Source organism: Acinonyx jubatus, unplaced genomic scaffold (assembly GCF_027475565.1).
Source record: "Acinonyx jubatus isolate Ajub_Pintada_27869175 unplaced genomic scaffold, VMU_Ajub_asm_v1.0 scaffold_20, whole genome shotgun sequence".
NCBI lineage: Eukaryota > Metazoa > Chordata > Mammalia > Carnivora > Felidae > Acinonyx > Acinonyx jubatus.
The window spans coordinates 260,820-275,747 of NW_026463939.1; the positions used below are offsets into that span (position 1 = coordinate 260,820).

Below are 14,928 nucleotides of genomic sequence, written 5' to 3' on the forward strand. Positions count from 1 at the left end.
TTTGGGGAAGCTGACACGGAAGCACAGATGTGGGAAGCCACAGCGATGCTCTGTCCACACGGTGACTGCAAATGTGGGAGGGGCGGGGAAGAGGCAGGTCCACGTACCCCTGGGGGAGCCTCTGCAACTCTGGGAGTCCGGGAAACTGTCCCAAAGAAGACACCTCACTGGAAGTCATGTGTGGAAAGAGGACATCAAGTGCTGGAAACACAAGCCAGAGTGACCGGCTCTGAGGCATCTGTTAACAAAACTGGTGGACTTGGAAGAAGAAGAGAAATGACTTGGTCAGAAGACAAAAAACCCAGGTCACTTTTCAAGGAAAGAAAACCAGAGAGTCCTCTTTTTTTTGCCAGAAGGTAATGGAGTGTCATATTTAAGATAACCAAGGAAAGAGCATCTAGGCCAGGGGCCCTACGCCCTGCCCAACTGACCCACATTGCTAACAGAAGGGCCACAGGCAGACCCGAACCCCTCAGAACTCAGGGAATCCGCGCGTGTGGTCAGCCAACGTTGCCTTGGGGGCTGGATGGTAAATATTTTAAGCTCTATGGGTCAAGAGGCAAATTGAAGATACTATAAAGATGCTTACCTAACCACCTAAAATATAAAAAACTGGTCTTCCTTGGGGATTCATAGAGACAAGTGGGGGGCTTGATTTCACCAGGAGTCATGGTTTGTTGAGCTCTGTGCTACAGAATTAGCCTCAGACAACCAAACGGTGGGGAGACGGTCAACTACAGAATTTGGAATCTGCGTTTGGAGTCAAGATTCTAAACACAGAACTTGGAATTCAGAATCTGAACCCAGAACGTAAACTGACAGCTTAGAAACAGGATCCAAAATGCAAATCAAAAGGACAGGCTGAGATGTTAGTTGCCAATATTGACAACACTTCTGAAACTTTTAAAACTTATACTCTTTCCTTTTCATTTTAATTTGGTTAATTAATTTATATGCATACCATAAAACTTACTTTTTTCTAATAAAAAGAAATGATCAGGACACAAAATAATTTCATCATGCCAGAAACTTCCTTCGGGCTTCCCTGGTGGAGTCAAACCCTTCTGCCACCGCAAACTCCTGGAAACTCGCATCTGTTTCCCCATCTCTAAAGTTTTGCCTTTTGTGAAATGTCACAAAACATGAGCCTTTTTAGACTGGACTCTTTCGCCCAGAGGGTGTCCATGGCTTCATCCAAGTTGTTACACATGGAGAGCTAGTTCCTTTTGTTACTGAGCAGTATCCCCTTGTGCAGGTGTCCACACTTCATCCATTCACCTGCTGAGACACATTCAGTTGTTTCCAGCTTTGGGTGATCATGAATAAAGCTGGTATAAATAGTTGTGCACAGATTATTCTGTGAGGTAAGTTTTCACTTCTCTGGGGATGGGATTACTGAATTGCATGGTAGTGAATGTGTAGCATTAAAAGACACTGCCACTTCTCCAGAGGACCTGTGTCACCTTTCAATTCCCACCTCAACAGAAGAGACTTCCAGGTGCTCTGCACCCTCACCAGCACTTGATGCTGCCAAGTGTTTGCTTGCTCTTCCTTCCTTCCTTTCTTCCTTCCTTCCTTCCTTCCTTCCTTCCTTCCTTCCTTTCCTCCTTCCTTCCTTACTTTCCTCCTTTCTTTCTTTCTTTCCTCCTTTCTTTCTTCCTTCCTTTCCTTCCTCCTTTCTTCCTTCCTTCCTTTCCTCCTTTTTCTTTCTTTCTTTCTTTCTTTCTTTCTTTCTTTCTTTCTTTCTTTTCTTTCCTCCTTCCTTCCTTCCTTTCTTTCTTCCTTCCTTTCTTTCTTTCCTTCTTTCTTCCTTCTTTCCTTTTCCTCCTTCCTTTCTTTTCTTTTCTTTTTTCTTTCTTTCTTTCTTTCCTCCTTTCTTTCTTCCCTTCTTTCTTCCTTCTTTCCTTTTCCTCCTTCCTTTCTTTTCTTTCCTTTTTTCTTTCTTTCTTTCCTCCTTTCTTTCTTCCTTCCTTTATTTCCTCCTTTCTTCCTTCCTTCTTTCCTTCTTTCTTTCTTCCTTCTTTCCTTTCTTTCCTTTTCCTCCTTCCTTTCTTTCTCTTTCTTTCTTTCCTCCTTTCTTTCTTTCTTCCTTTCTTTCTTTCTTTCCTTCTTTCTTTCTTCCTTCTTTCCTTTCTTTCCTTTTCCTCCTTCCTTCCTTTCTTTTTCTTTCTTTCTTTCCTCCTTTCTTTCTTTCCTTCTTTCTTTCTTCCTTCTTTCCTTTCTTTCCTTTCCCTCCTTCCTTTCTTTTTCTTTCTTTCTTTCCTCCTTTCTTCCTTCCTTCCTTCCTTCCTTCCTTCCTTCCTTCCTTTCCTTCTTTCCTTTCCTTCCTTATCCTTCTTTCTTTCTTTCTTTCTTTTTTCCTTTCTTTCTTTCTTCCTTCCTTTCCTCCTTCCTTTCTTTCTTTCCTCCTTTCTTCCTTTCATTCTTTCTTTCCTCCTTTCTTCCTTCCTTCCTTCCTTTCTTTCCTCTTTGCTTCCTTTCATTCTTTCTTTCCTCCTTCCTTCCTTCCTTCCTTTCCTCCTTCCTTCCTTCCTTCCTTCCTTCCTTTCCTCCTTCCTTCCTTCCTTCCTTCCTTTCCTCCTTCCTTCCTCCCTTTCTTCCTTCCTTTCTTTCTTTCCTCCTTCCTTCCTTTCTTTCCTTCTTTCTTCCTTCCTTTCTTTCCTTTTCTTTCTTTCTTTCTTTCTTTCTTTCTTTCTTTCTTTCTTTCTTTCTTTCTTTCTCCCCCCTCCCCCCCGTGTGCTAATTCTGATGGACACAGGCAGCACCACACTGTGAGGTTCCTCTTCATTCTGCCTCGACTAACAGTGTTGAACAACTCTGTGTGTGTTTATCTGCCATCCCAAATTCTTGGCTGAAGTATCCATTCAAATCTTTTGCCTTTGTGTATTGGGTTGTTTAGCAGTTCTTTGTATATTGTGGATGCAAATCCCTTGTCAGATGCATGGCTCACAGATGTTGCCCTTTGGCCTGTGCCTTGCCTTTTCACTCTCTTAATAGCATATTTTGCAGAGCAAAACATTTGATTCTTGTGAGGTCCACTTTATCCATTTTCTCTTTCACGGTTTGTGCTTTGGTGTCATGTCTAAGAATTCAATTTCTCGCCCAAAGTAAAAACATTTTCTCCTTTGTTTTCTTCTAAAGTCTTATAGTTTTAGATTTTGCATTTACATTTTTGATCCATTTTGAGTTAATTTTTACAGATCAGTGTGTCTATCAGCATTCATCTTCTTGCATGTGGACGTCCAATTGTTTCAGCACTATGTGTTGATAAGCTGATCCTTTCTCCATTGAACTGCCTTTGCATTGATTATAAAAATCAATGGGCCTTATTGTGTGGGTCTTCCTGTTGATTTATGTATCTGTCTTTTTGCCCATACCACACTGTCTTTATATCCTTCACAGTAAGTCTTTTTTTTTTTTTTAAAGCTTATATATTTATTTTGAGAGAGAGGGAGAGAGAGAATCCCAAGCAGGCTCTGCACTGTCAGCACAGGGCCTGATGTGGGGCTTGAACCCACGAACCGTGAGACCATGACCTGAGGCTTAACCCACCGAGCCACCCAGACGCCCTGCCTTCACAGTAAGTCTTAAAATCAGATAATGTGACTTCTCCAACTTTGCTCTTCTATTTTAAAATTGATTTAGCTAATCCAGTCCTATGCCTTTCCATAAAAGTTTTTGAACATGCCTCTTCATCTAGAAAAAAACTTGCTGGGGTTTTTGTTGTAATTGCATTAAACCCATAGGTCAATTTGGGGGATAGTTTTCCAATCAATGAACATGTTAAAGCGGTCTTAAGTAGTAAGTCTTCTTTGGCTGCTTTCATCAGCATAAAGATCCGGTTCATGTTTTGTTAAGTATATATATATTTAATTTCCTCTGCAGAAATTTTTTTTAACATTTATTTATTTTTGAGAGACAGAGAGAGACAGAGCATGAGCGGGGGAGGGACAGAGAGAGAGAAGGAGACACAGAATCTGAAGCAGGTTCCAGGCTCCAAGCCATCAGCACAGAGCCTGATGCAGGGCTCGAACTCATGAACAGCAAGATCATGACCTGAGCCAAAATCAGACACTTAACCGACTGAGCCACCCAGGCGCCCCTCTGCAGCAATTGTGAATGACACTGAGCTGTAAATCTCAGTCTCCACATGTCCACCCTCAGTACGTAAGAGTATGACATATGAGTACTGGTCTTGTATTCTGTGACCTTGCCAAACTTGTTTATTAGCTCTGAATATCATTATATTTTGTAAATTCCTTGGGTTTTCTACTCAAACAATTATAACATCTGCAAATAGGTATGGTCTTATTCCTTCCATGTCTGAATGTCTTTATCTTCCTTTACCCTTACCTTGCTTTCTCACCCTAGCATGGGGTTGGAAAGGGGTGGAAAGAGCAGGTGTACTTTTCTTGTTCCAGATCTTAGAGAGAACATGTTCAGTTCTTTGCCATTAAGCACATTAACTGCAGATCTTTTTCTATTATTATTTTAGAGTGAGAGAGACCATGAGTGATGGGAGAGAGGCAGAAGGAGAGAAAGAGAAAGAGAAAGAGAGAATTTCAAGCAGGCTCCATGCTCAGCATGGAGCCCGACACAGGGCTTGATCCCACGACCCTGGGATCATGACCTGTGCTGAAATCAAGAGTCAGACACTCAACCAATTGAACCACCCAGGTGCCCCAGCTGTAGATCTTCTAATAGATGCCCTTTATCAGACTAAGGAAGTTCCCTCTTTCTACTTTGCTGAGAGTTCTTGTCATGAATGAATCTTGAAGTTTGTCACTTTTTTTTTGCATTATTTGAAATGATCATGGAGTTTTTCTTCTTTCATATGTTAATATGGAGGATTGTGCTGATTGAATTTCATAGGTTTAAGCAGCCTTTTACCCCGCTTGTCACTATGCATTATTGCTTTTATATATTGTTTACCTGATTTGCTAATATATTGATGAGTGTTTTTATGTCTGGGTTTGCCAGAGATATTTGTATGTTGTTCCATTTCTGATATTGACATGTACCTGGTTTTGTTGTCAGTGAACAGCTGGCATCATGACATCAGTTGGGAAGTGTTTCTCCTCCTCTATTTTCTGAAAGAGATTGTATAGAATTGGTAGTATTTCTTCTTTAAATTTTTTTTAAATGTTTATTTATCTTTTGAGAGACACAGAGACAGAATGCAAGTGGGTTAGGGGCAGAGAAAGAGAGGGAGACACAGAATCCGAAGCAGGCTCCAGGCCCTGAGCTGTCAGTACAGAGCCCGACACAGGGCTTGAACTCATGAGCTGGGAGATCATGACCTGAGCCACTCAGGCACCCCTCTTCTTTAAATATTCATAAAATTCACTAAGGAAACTGTCTTATCTGGAATTCTCATTCTCAGGTTTTTCCCTTGTGAAGCCAACTACTTTAATAGAGAAAGAATTATTCAGATTATTCAGGGTCTCTATTTCTTCTCGGATGAGTTTTGGTAGCTTGTTGCTTTCAAATAATTGGTCTGGTTCATCTAAGCTGTCGAGTGTATGTGCACAGAGCAGTTTGTAACGTTCCCCTACTGTCGTTTTAATGTCTGTGGGAACAGTAATGAAGTCTCCTCCTTCATTACTGGAATTGGTCATTTAACCTTCCTTCTCTCTCTCTCTTTCTGTCAACAGTCTGGTTAAAGGTCTATCAATTTTATTGATCTTTTCAAAGAACCAGCTTTCAGTTTCACTGATTTTTTTGATGGTCTTTCTGTTTTTAATTCCACTGATTTCTCTCATTTATTATTTCTTTCCTTCTGCTTGTTCTCAGTGTACATTACTCTTCTTTTTCTAATTTCTTAAGGTGGAAGATTAAATTGTTGATTTCTAATTTTCCTTTGTTTCAAATATAAGCATATATTTCTTCTTTCTAATTAAATGCTTCTAATATAAGCGGTTCATTCTTTTTTATTTATTTAAAAATTTTTTTTACATTAAATATAATTTATTGTCAAATTGGTTTCCATACAACACCCAGTGCTCATCCCAACAGGTGCCCTCCTCAGTGCACATCACCCACCCTTCCCTCCCTCCCACCCCCATCAACCCTCAGTTTATTCTCAGTTTTTAAGAGTCTCTTATGGTTTGCCTCCCTCCCTTTCTAACTTTTTTTTTCCTTCCCCTCCCCAATGGTCTTCTGTTAAGTTTCTCAGGATCCACATATGAGTGAGAACATGTGATATCTGTCCTTCTCTGACTGACTTATTTCATTCAGCATAATACCCTCCAGTTCCATCCACGTTGCTGCAAATGGCAGGATTTCATTCTTTCTCATTGCCAAATAGTATTCCATTGTATATATAAACCACATCTTCTCTATCCATTCGTCAGTTGATGGACATTTAGGCTCTTTCTATAATTTGGCTATTGTTGAAAGTGCTAGTATATTTTTTTTAAATTTTTTTTAACATTTATTTATTTTTGAGACAGAGAGAGACAGAGCATGAACAGGGGAGGGGCAGAGAGAGAGGGAGACACAGAATCAGAAGCAGGCTCCAGGCTCTGAGCCGTCAGCCCAGAGCCCGACGCGGGGCTCGAACTCACGGACCGCGAGATCGTGACCTGGGCTGAAGTCGGACGTCTAACCGACTGAGCCACCCAGGCGCCCCTGAAAGTGTTACTATAAACAATGGGGTTCAAGTGCCCCTATATAAGCAGTTAATTCTATAAATTTTCCTCTGAACACCACTAAGTTTTGATATGTTGTATTTCTATTTTTATTCAGTTTAAATAGTTTCTAATTTTTCTGAGAGATCATCCAGGACCTGTGGGTTATCTAGAAGTGTGCTGTTAAATTTCCACATATTTGGGAAATTTTCCAGATATGTTTATTGGTTTCTAATTTCATTCCATTGTGACTTTTTTGTTTTTGTTTTAAATTTGTTAAGGTGTGTTTTATGACCTAAAGGATGGTCTGTCCCAGTGAATGTCCCATTAGCACTCAAGAGGGATGCTTGCTTTGAGGTCATTCAGTAACTATTCTATAAATGTCAGTGGGGTCCTGTTGGCTCCTGGCGCGTCAGTCCTTCCAGGTCCCTGTTTGTTTCCCATCAGCTTTTCTTTTTTTTTCTTCCGTCAACTTTTCTATCACTTACTGAAAGAGGACTTGTTAGGACTTTCCTTGCCTTCTATTTTCAATAGAAGAATCCGCCTGGATTTTTATATTTTTTGTAGATGCATATAGGTAGGTTGTGTTGCTTGTCTCCGGTCTAACAATCTCTGTCTCAGGTGGTGTGCTCACGTCATCTGTGCCCAGCTTCATTATTGATCTAGTGATGTTAGATGTCATCACGTGTTCCACCTATTATGTTTTAGCTATAGCCTTTCTCTTCCCCCGTCTCTCTTGCTTGCTTTCTTTTGGATTATTAGAATATATTTTAATATTTTGTTTTTATTAAATTTTCTTTTCTTTGTTTTTTTTTTTGCTATATCTCTTCTCAGTTTCTTTAGTGGTTTCTCTACAGATTACAACATAGATATTAACTTCTCACTCTACTTGTCAATCTACTTAAAATTGACATTTTACTACTGCAAGTGGGATGTAGAACCTCATCGCCACAGGAAGAAATAGAAAAGTTGAAGAGATGGATAACCAGCAATGAAATTAAATCAGTAATCAAAAAACTCCCAACAAACGGAAGTGTAGGACCAGAGGCCTCAGAGGTGAATTCTACCAAACCTTTAAAGAAGAGTAAATACCCATTCTTCCCAAACCGTTCCCAAAATTAGAAGAAGAAGGAAAACTTCTTCTATGACCTTCTTCTATGACCTCATTCTATGAGGTCAGCATGACCCTGATTCCAAAACCAGATAAAGACATTACAAAAAGGAGTACTACAAGCCAATTTCTCTGGTGATCACAGATGCAAAAATCTTCAACAGAATACTAGCAAACCAAATCCAACAATAAATTAAAAAATAATTTACCAAAATCAAGTGGGATTTATTACTGAGATGCAAAGGTGGCCCAGTAGTCACAAAACAATCAACATGATACATCACATCAACAAGAGAAAGGATAAAAACCATATGATCATTTCAGTAGATGCAGAGAAAGGATTTGACAAAGTACAACATCCATCCGTGATAACAACCCTCAACAAAGTGGGTGAAGAGGCAACGTGTGATAAAGCCACATATGAAAAACCCACAGCTAACATCATCCTCAATGGTGAGAACCTGAGAGCTTTTCCCCTGAGGTCAGGAACAAGACGCAGATGTCCACTCTCACCACTTTCATTCAGCACGGTACTGGAAGTCCCGGCCGCAGCAATCAGACAACAAAAAGTGATAAAAGCCACCCAAGCTGGTGAGGAAAAAGTAAAACTGTCTGTTTGCAGACGGCATGAAGCCCTGTCACCACATAGACCCCTCTCCCTTTACACGTGGCCCTCATGTGTATCACACGCACATACACGGAAAACCCTCGGACAGCCCTGTTGATGTTACACAGAACAGACATCAGAGCCAGGAAAATCAGGCGTGAAGAGGAGATATAGTCCGCCCTGTTCACTCGGGGATCTACCGCTTCTCTTGTTCTTCCTTCTGGAGTCTGAGTTGCCCTCCGGTGTCACCTCCTTCTGCCTGAAGGGCCCTTAACAGTTCTTCCAAAGCAAGTGCATTGCACCAGGCAATGAGAGTGCGTCCCGGGGGTCTGCATCTTCCTCGTCTCTGAAGGATGCTTTTGCTGATACGACTCTGACTTGATGGCTCTTTTGGTTTCACATTTTAAACATGTTCTTCCATGTGCTCTGGTCTCCACGCTGATAAGAAATCTACCCTGTTTCAATTATTGTTCCCCACGGGGATGTGTCATTTCTTTCTGCTTCCCTGGCACTAAATTAACTCAAATGAACACTCTTTGCCGACAAACATGCTATCGAATACCTGTCATCGGTCACCCTCTGGACACAGTGGGGAGCAGAGCTCTGTCCAGGGCAAGGCAGACCTGTGACAGACGCTTGGACGTCTCTCCTGCTTCTGAATAAGCTTCCTTCATGATTTACTCCAAACATTTTGCTCACATGCTAAGATACCCACTGCCTTTTTCTTACCTTCACTGTGGAGCAGAATCCCCTCTACAGCTTTTGGAAAACACTAAGACCATGTTGCATTCACTCATTCCAACGGCATTCGCCTTCCCAAGAAATTTTTCAGATTCTTAAAAGCAGAGGCTGTGCTTTCTTCATGGTAACCATTGGGGTGAAATGGACATGAATTAGAGCACACATTCCGATCACAGCCCTGCGGCCAGTGACTGTATCTTTATGTCTGGGCAAGCTTCTGCCTGTCTCTGGAAGGCCAGTTCCTTGTGTGGCAGAGTAAGGAGATTAAACAGGGTGGTCGTTAAGTTCCTGCCGGAGATGTGACTTCTGCTGCAACATGCAGCACAGCATTAGAACCCCAACAGGCAGCACAAATGTTTATTTACAGTGAAGGAGGCTCACCTTGCTGCACTGGCTCTGCTGATCGCGGCCGCCCGGGGCCCCCACGGCACCTCCTGGTTTCTCGTCCTGCACAGCTGTTCTGTCATCACACAGCGTGGCCCGTGGGGGCAGCAGGAGGTGGCGGCTCTGAGGGGGCGCCAGCTCTGAGCTGGGTCGGTAAGCCCGTGTTTCTACCCCAAGGGCCCTCTCTTGGACAGCTGGACTGGGAGACGCTCCGGCAGCGTCCAGACAGAAGCTGGCACCTCGTGCCCACCTCACACAAGTGAGCCTGGAAGTGGACCCCCAGCTCCCCACCAAGGATGAGGCCACCATTGCAGCCAAGAGCGGGACGGCCACCACACCGGACCCTGAGCGGACCACCTGGCGAGACCGCCCCCGTTCCCAACTGCGGCCCCTGTGACATGTTTGTCGTTTCCAGCTGCTAGCTTTTGGGCTAAGGATCGTTCCGCAAGAACTCTGTCCCTCTGGGCAGGAGGACGAGAGTGGAGCTGAGGCGGTGGTTTGAGTTCTGTGAAGGCAGCTGCTGCCCTACCTCGGGTGTGAGCTATAACTTGGGAGTTGTCTGCCTTCAGTTGTCACTTTCCACAACAACGTGTCCCCAGCTGCATTATCCACGACTCAGCAAAGCAATGGGGTGACTGCGGGGCGAGGACATAGACCCGGTGTCTCGAGGAGGGCTCCCGCTGAAACTGATGTTTCTGAAGACGCTTCCAGAAGGCTCAGACCTGTCGCCATGGGGTCACACTCTCTCTTCCTGAATGTGGACGACTTCCGAGCTGGGGAAGCGGGAGATAAACCCCAGCGTGTTGACCGCCGTGGGGAGGCGGGTGCCAAGGCCAGCGCGTCCCCTCGGCGTTCCGGCCCCAGAGGGATGTGGGTCCGGGCTGCTCCCGGGCGAGGGCCACAGAGTGAGTGACAGGCCAGCTCCTCCCGGCTCCTCCCTGCTCCTCAAGGAGGGCTGCCTGGTGTCCGTGGGCTGGGGGAGCGGGCACAGAGCCTCACTCTTTTACCTCAGGTTATGGCTGGAAGCATCATTACTTTGAAATCTACTGCCCCCAGACAGTTCGCAGCGTCTCTAAAGTAAATGGGTCACAGAGCAGCAGAAAAATGATGAGGGTGACAGTGGCGTCCTACAGGATAAGAGGCAGGCGGGGAAGGTCGTGTGGTCAGTGGGGCTCGGGAAACACTGCGCACACACACACTGCACACCAGGGCTCCTGGAAAGATGCACGGCCCGGCCCAGGAAGTCTGCTACAAAGAGACTTCATACCTGCTCAAACCACACAGAGCTGCCTCGGAACATCTCACCCCCGAATGCCCAGGACTGCTAATTCCAGAGGAAATGCAATTGAGCATAATTGCTATGTGGGATGGTGGCCACAGAAGTGATTCTGTGCCCATTTTCCCCTGACGTCCAGTTAAGTAAGTTAGAGAAAGGGGCTTGACGTAGTTTCCCTCGTGGGAAAAAACTTAAGACAGAGATAGAGAGAAAGGCCGCGAGGGGAAGGAGACAGTCTGGGTTTGGGGCAGCGGACGAGGGGTCATCGGAACTTTGTCATTTTCTTTCAGTGATTACACCTGCCCAGCAGTCAAGGCTGGCTGGACCCTCAGCTGACCCGGGAGGTTTCGGCTCCCACCCTTGTACCCTGGGCGGGGCGGTGGCCCGGAGCACTGGCTAGGATCAACAAGTGAGTGGGAAAGATCTTCAACATACACACACGTAGAGAGAAGAGAATCACACATACCCAGGCACTTACCACCGATTTAACAATTCGGCATTTTGTTATATTTGCTCCATCTACTGTTTGGGTCAGAGGATTTTGGCCAACTGACAGAGAGCGTGGCATTTTACCCCTCGGTACTTCACCGGGCATTTCTAAAGAATGAGGCCGGTTTCCTCCGGGGCTTGGCACCACGGGCAACCACAGACCCCCGTGGGGACCGGATAAACGCGGTCCCTCAGGTCGTCCAGCAGCCGGCCCACGTTCACATCTGCTGACGGTCCTGAGACCTGTGCCCGTGTCCCCCACCGCCCACTCCAGGTGTGCACTGTGCTGGGAGGACGGTGGACCAGTTAGCTTTACCCAGAGAAGCACAGACACCAAGAGCCGACCATGACCTCCCCGTCCGGAAGCCCCCGTTTACATTTTTGGAAAGTAAAGAAATGCTCAGGGGGTCGGAGGAGGAGACCAACCACAGAGAGGTGATGGGAAAGTCTCCGGCGGCCCCCGCTCTCTTGCAGGCCAGCCCCCAGAGCACCCCTGACTGTGTTTTCTCTTCCCTTCACGCCAAATGACACTACCCTTACCCTGCGGCCCACCGCCCTCACGGATCCCAGGTGGCAGCAGGGGCAGGCCTGGGTTTCCGTCCACGGCTTCCACCACAGAATGTCAGAGTGAGTTCTGTCAGCAACTTGAAGTTTTGCCTTGAGAGCACCCGCATCGTTCCAGGAGGTAGCACGGATGTTATGGAGCCACACCGTGACTTTGGGCTGCACATCTGCTAAAGAGGCACAATTATAAGTGGTGCGCACACCTGACTTTGCTCAAATCCTGCCCGTTACCCGTCCACTCAGCTCCCTCCCCGTGTTTTCAAGATGCCTGGAGGTTTCGCACTTTGCGCACCTGCTCAGGTGCCCTGGGCACCGGGCGGCCTCCCCGGAGGGAACACCAAGGGTGCGGATCCCTGGAGCTTACCGTAAGAAAGACATTGCTTTATTCATTCTCTTCCTGCTTTTTAATTCTGCAAACAAAAGCATAATACCCGTGTGAAGGCTCAGAAATTGGAAATATTAAGTATCAGCAGAAACCAAAGAATTAAGAGCCAGGAAGGGAGCACTGTACGTGTGATATCACACGAACGCCCTAACAAGGCAGAACAAACGTAAAGAAATCTTTAAACACATAATGAGGATGAAATTCAAAACAAGGCCGAGTTTATCAAAGGAAGACACTGCCCGACACCGTGCGGGTTACGATGAAGGGGCTCAGTATTTGCTCACATGCTCGGCAAATGCTGAAACGATCCGGGTCTTGCCTCTGTGAGAAATCCCCGTGTCCCCTTCGCAGGACGTGGGCTTCGTCAAAGGTTCTCACCCTGCGAAGAGAAGCAGAGACACCCCTTCCACGCAGCCCCCAGCCTCCGCCGTCCGCTGGACACCCACTGTGTGCCAGCCCCCCGGGACGCGGTGAGGCTTCAGTGGGGAGGGCGGCAGGGCCAATCCAAGCAAAGTGAAGAGTCTTGGGCAGGACTGACTCAGAGGCCACTGGATCGTGTGTCCCCAGAGGACAGGCCTTGTTGGAGCTCACAGAAGGCCAGGGTCAAACTCGCCTAGTCAGAAAGGGGGCACGACGGTGCAGGACCCCAGCCCAGGGGGGCCCAGCACACGGCCTTGATCCCTAGATAGCCCATTTTAGGGCGGCAGCATCTCAGACACTGCCAAAGACAGCACCTCCAGACCTTAGGTCTGTAGGGCCAGGACGAACCAGTCTTTCCCAACCCTCAGAGTTCGGAGAAATCCAGGAAGTGGCCGTCCACAGATAATATTCAGGGACCCCTTACCTCATCTGAGGAGCAAGATGGTGATGAGTAACAGATCATCTGGCAGCAGAGGACCCTCGAGGGCATGAAGTCAGGACAGAGGACCCTCGAGGGCGTGAGGTCAGGGCAGAGGACCCTCGAGGGCGTGAGGTCAGGGCAGAGGACCCTCGAGGGCGTGAGGTCAGGGCAGAGGACCCTCGAGGGCGTGAGGTCAGGGCAGAGGACCCTCGAGGGCGTGAGGTCAGGGCAGAGGACCCTCGAGGACGTGAGGTCAGGGCAGAGGACCCTCGAGGGCGTGAGGTCAGGGCAGAGGACCCTCGAGGGCGTGAGGTCGGGGCAGGAGTGCGGGGTCCACTCTCAGCCGGGCCTCTGTGCAGCTGCGTGACTCTGGCCGGGTCAAACAACCTCTCTTTCCTTGCGTCATGGTGAGGACAGCAGTCCTGGCTGAACTGCGAGAAGGTGAACAGTGCTGGGCCCCACTCGCCGGCGCTACAGAGGCGGGCTTTGTCCCAGCCCACCCCACCGGTCCTCCTCTGCCCCTGGCCCCCCCACCCCCACCCCGGCCTGTCTCAGACCTGCTCGGCTTCCACGGTGACTGCACGTTGCGTCCGTAGGGTAGAACCGACCGCTTAGCGACTATGAACACTCCACGCCATGCAGGATGCTTCTCCACTCATTCGGGTCTCCCCTATTTCCCTCAGCCGTGCTTCATAGGGATCTTGTGGACCTTCTGTTAAACGTAGTCTTACGTGCTTGACAGTTTTGATGCTCTTATAAACGGAGTCACTCAAAATTTTTGTTTCCAAATTATCTGCTGCTAGTGCGCAGATACGGGACGGACCGTGGCATACTAATCTTGCGTTCTGAGGCACGGCCGCACTCTTCACTCTCGTGTTTTTCTTGACGACTCCTTAAAAATTTCCGCGCGAACAGGTGCACCACCAGTGAGTGGAGACGGAGGCAGCTTGACGCTGTGCTCACCGGTCTCTGTCCCTTATTTTCTTCTTGCTTTGCTGCACTAGGGGCTGCAGTGAGACGGGGGGGTCACAGGTCACAGCAGGCTCCTTCCCTCATTCCGCCTCGGAGGAGAAGCACCAAATATTCTGCCATTTAAGAATGAGGATGCCTATAGGTTTTACTTTGATGGCTTTGATTGCTGAAAGCTTTGATCTTGCACGTAGTTTCAGTTTGGGTCAGTGCTCTTTCTGTCCCCCTGGAGATATTCACAGGTTTTCTCCTTTATTTTGTCCATATGGTGAATTCCATCGATCTCTCAAATAGTAACCTAACCCTGCAATCCCAGAGAAACCGACCCTTTTTTTTACATATTGCTACATTCAGCTTGCTAGTATTTTGTTCAGATTTTTTGCATCTCTTCTCATGAAGGGTGTTCCTCTGCAGTCTCCATACCTTACAACGCCTTTGCCGGGTTTCGACATCAGAATTAAGCTGGTCGCATAAAACAAGGTTTCCTTCTCCCTAGTTTTTGGCATATTTTGTGAAATATTGGCATCATATCTTCATTAACTATCAGATAGAATTTATCTTTGAAGTCCTCTAGCTCAGGCATTGTCTTTGTGGGAAGGCATTTGATAACTAATTTAATTCCTTTACTAGATATACAGTCGTCAATAACAGCATCCAGTTCATTCTCACCTGAAAGAATAGGGCTATTCAAATTGTCTATTTTACCTTGTGTCAATTTTGGTAAGTTGCGTTTTGAAAGAAGGTGTGACACAAGTTGTCAAATTTGTCAGTATAAAATTATTCATAATGTTCTAATACTATCCTATTAACATACGTAGAGTTTGTAGTAACTTCATCTCATATTTCTGATGTTGGCAACTTATGGTTATTTCTCCTTTGATCAGTCTTGCTAGGGTTTTATAATTTTATTGATCTCAAAAAGCGACTTTTGT

The 14,928-nt window shown here is 46.2% G+C and overlaps 1 long non-coding RNA gene across 1 annotated transcript; it reads right to left on the reverse strand.

Annotated features, from left to right (window-relative positions):
- Positions 1-6,453: 6,453 nt before the first annotated feature.
- LOC113603204 (uncharacterized) lies at positions 6,454-13,933 on the reverse strand. Its single transcript, XR_003424745.2, has 4 exons — positions 13,031-13,933; positions 12,471-12,565; positions 12,166-12,211; positions 6,454-11,968 (listed from the first exon to the last, which is right to left on the reverse strand). It is a non-coding gene; the product is annotated as an uncharacterized LOC113603204 (long non-coding RNA).
- Positions 13,934-14,928: the final 995 nt, after the last annotated feature.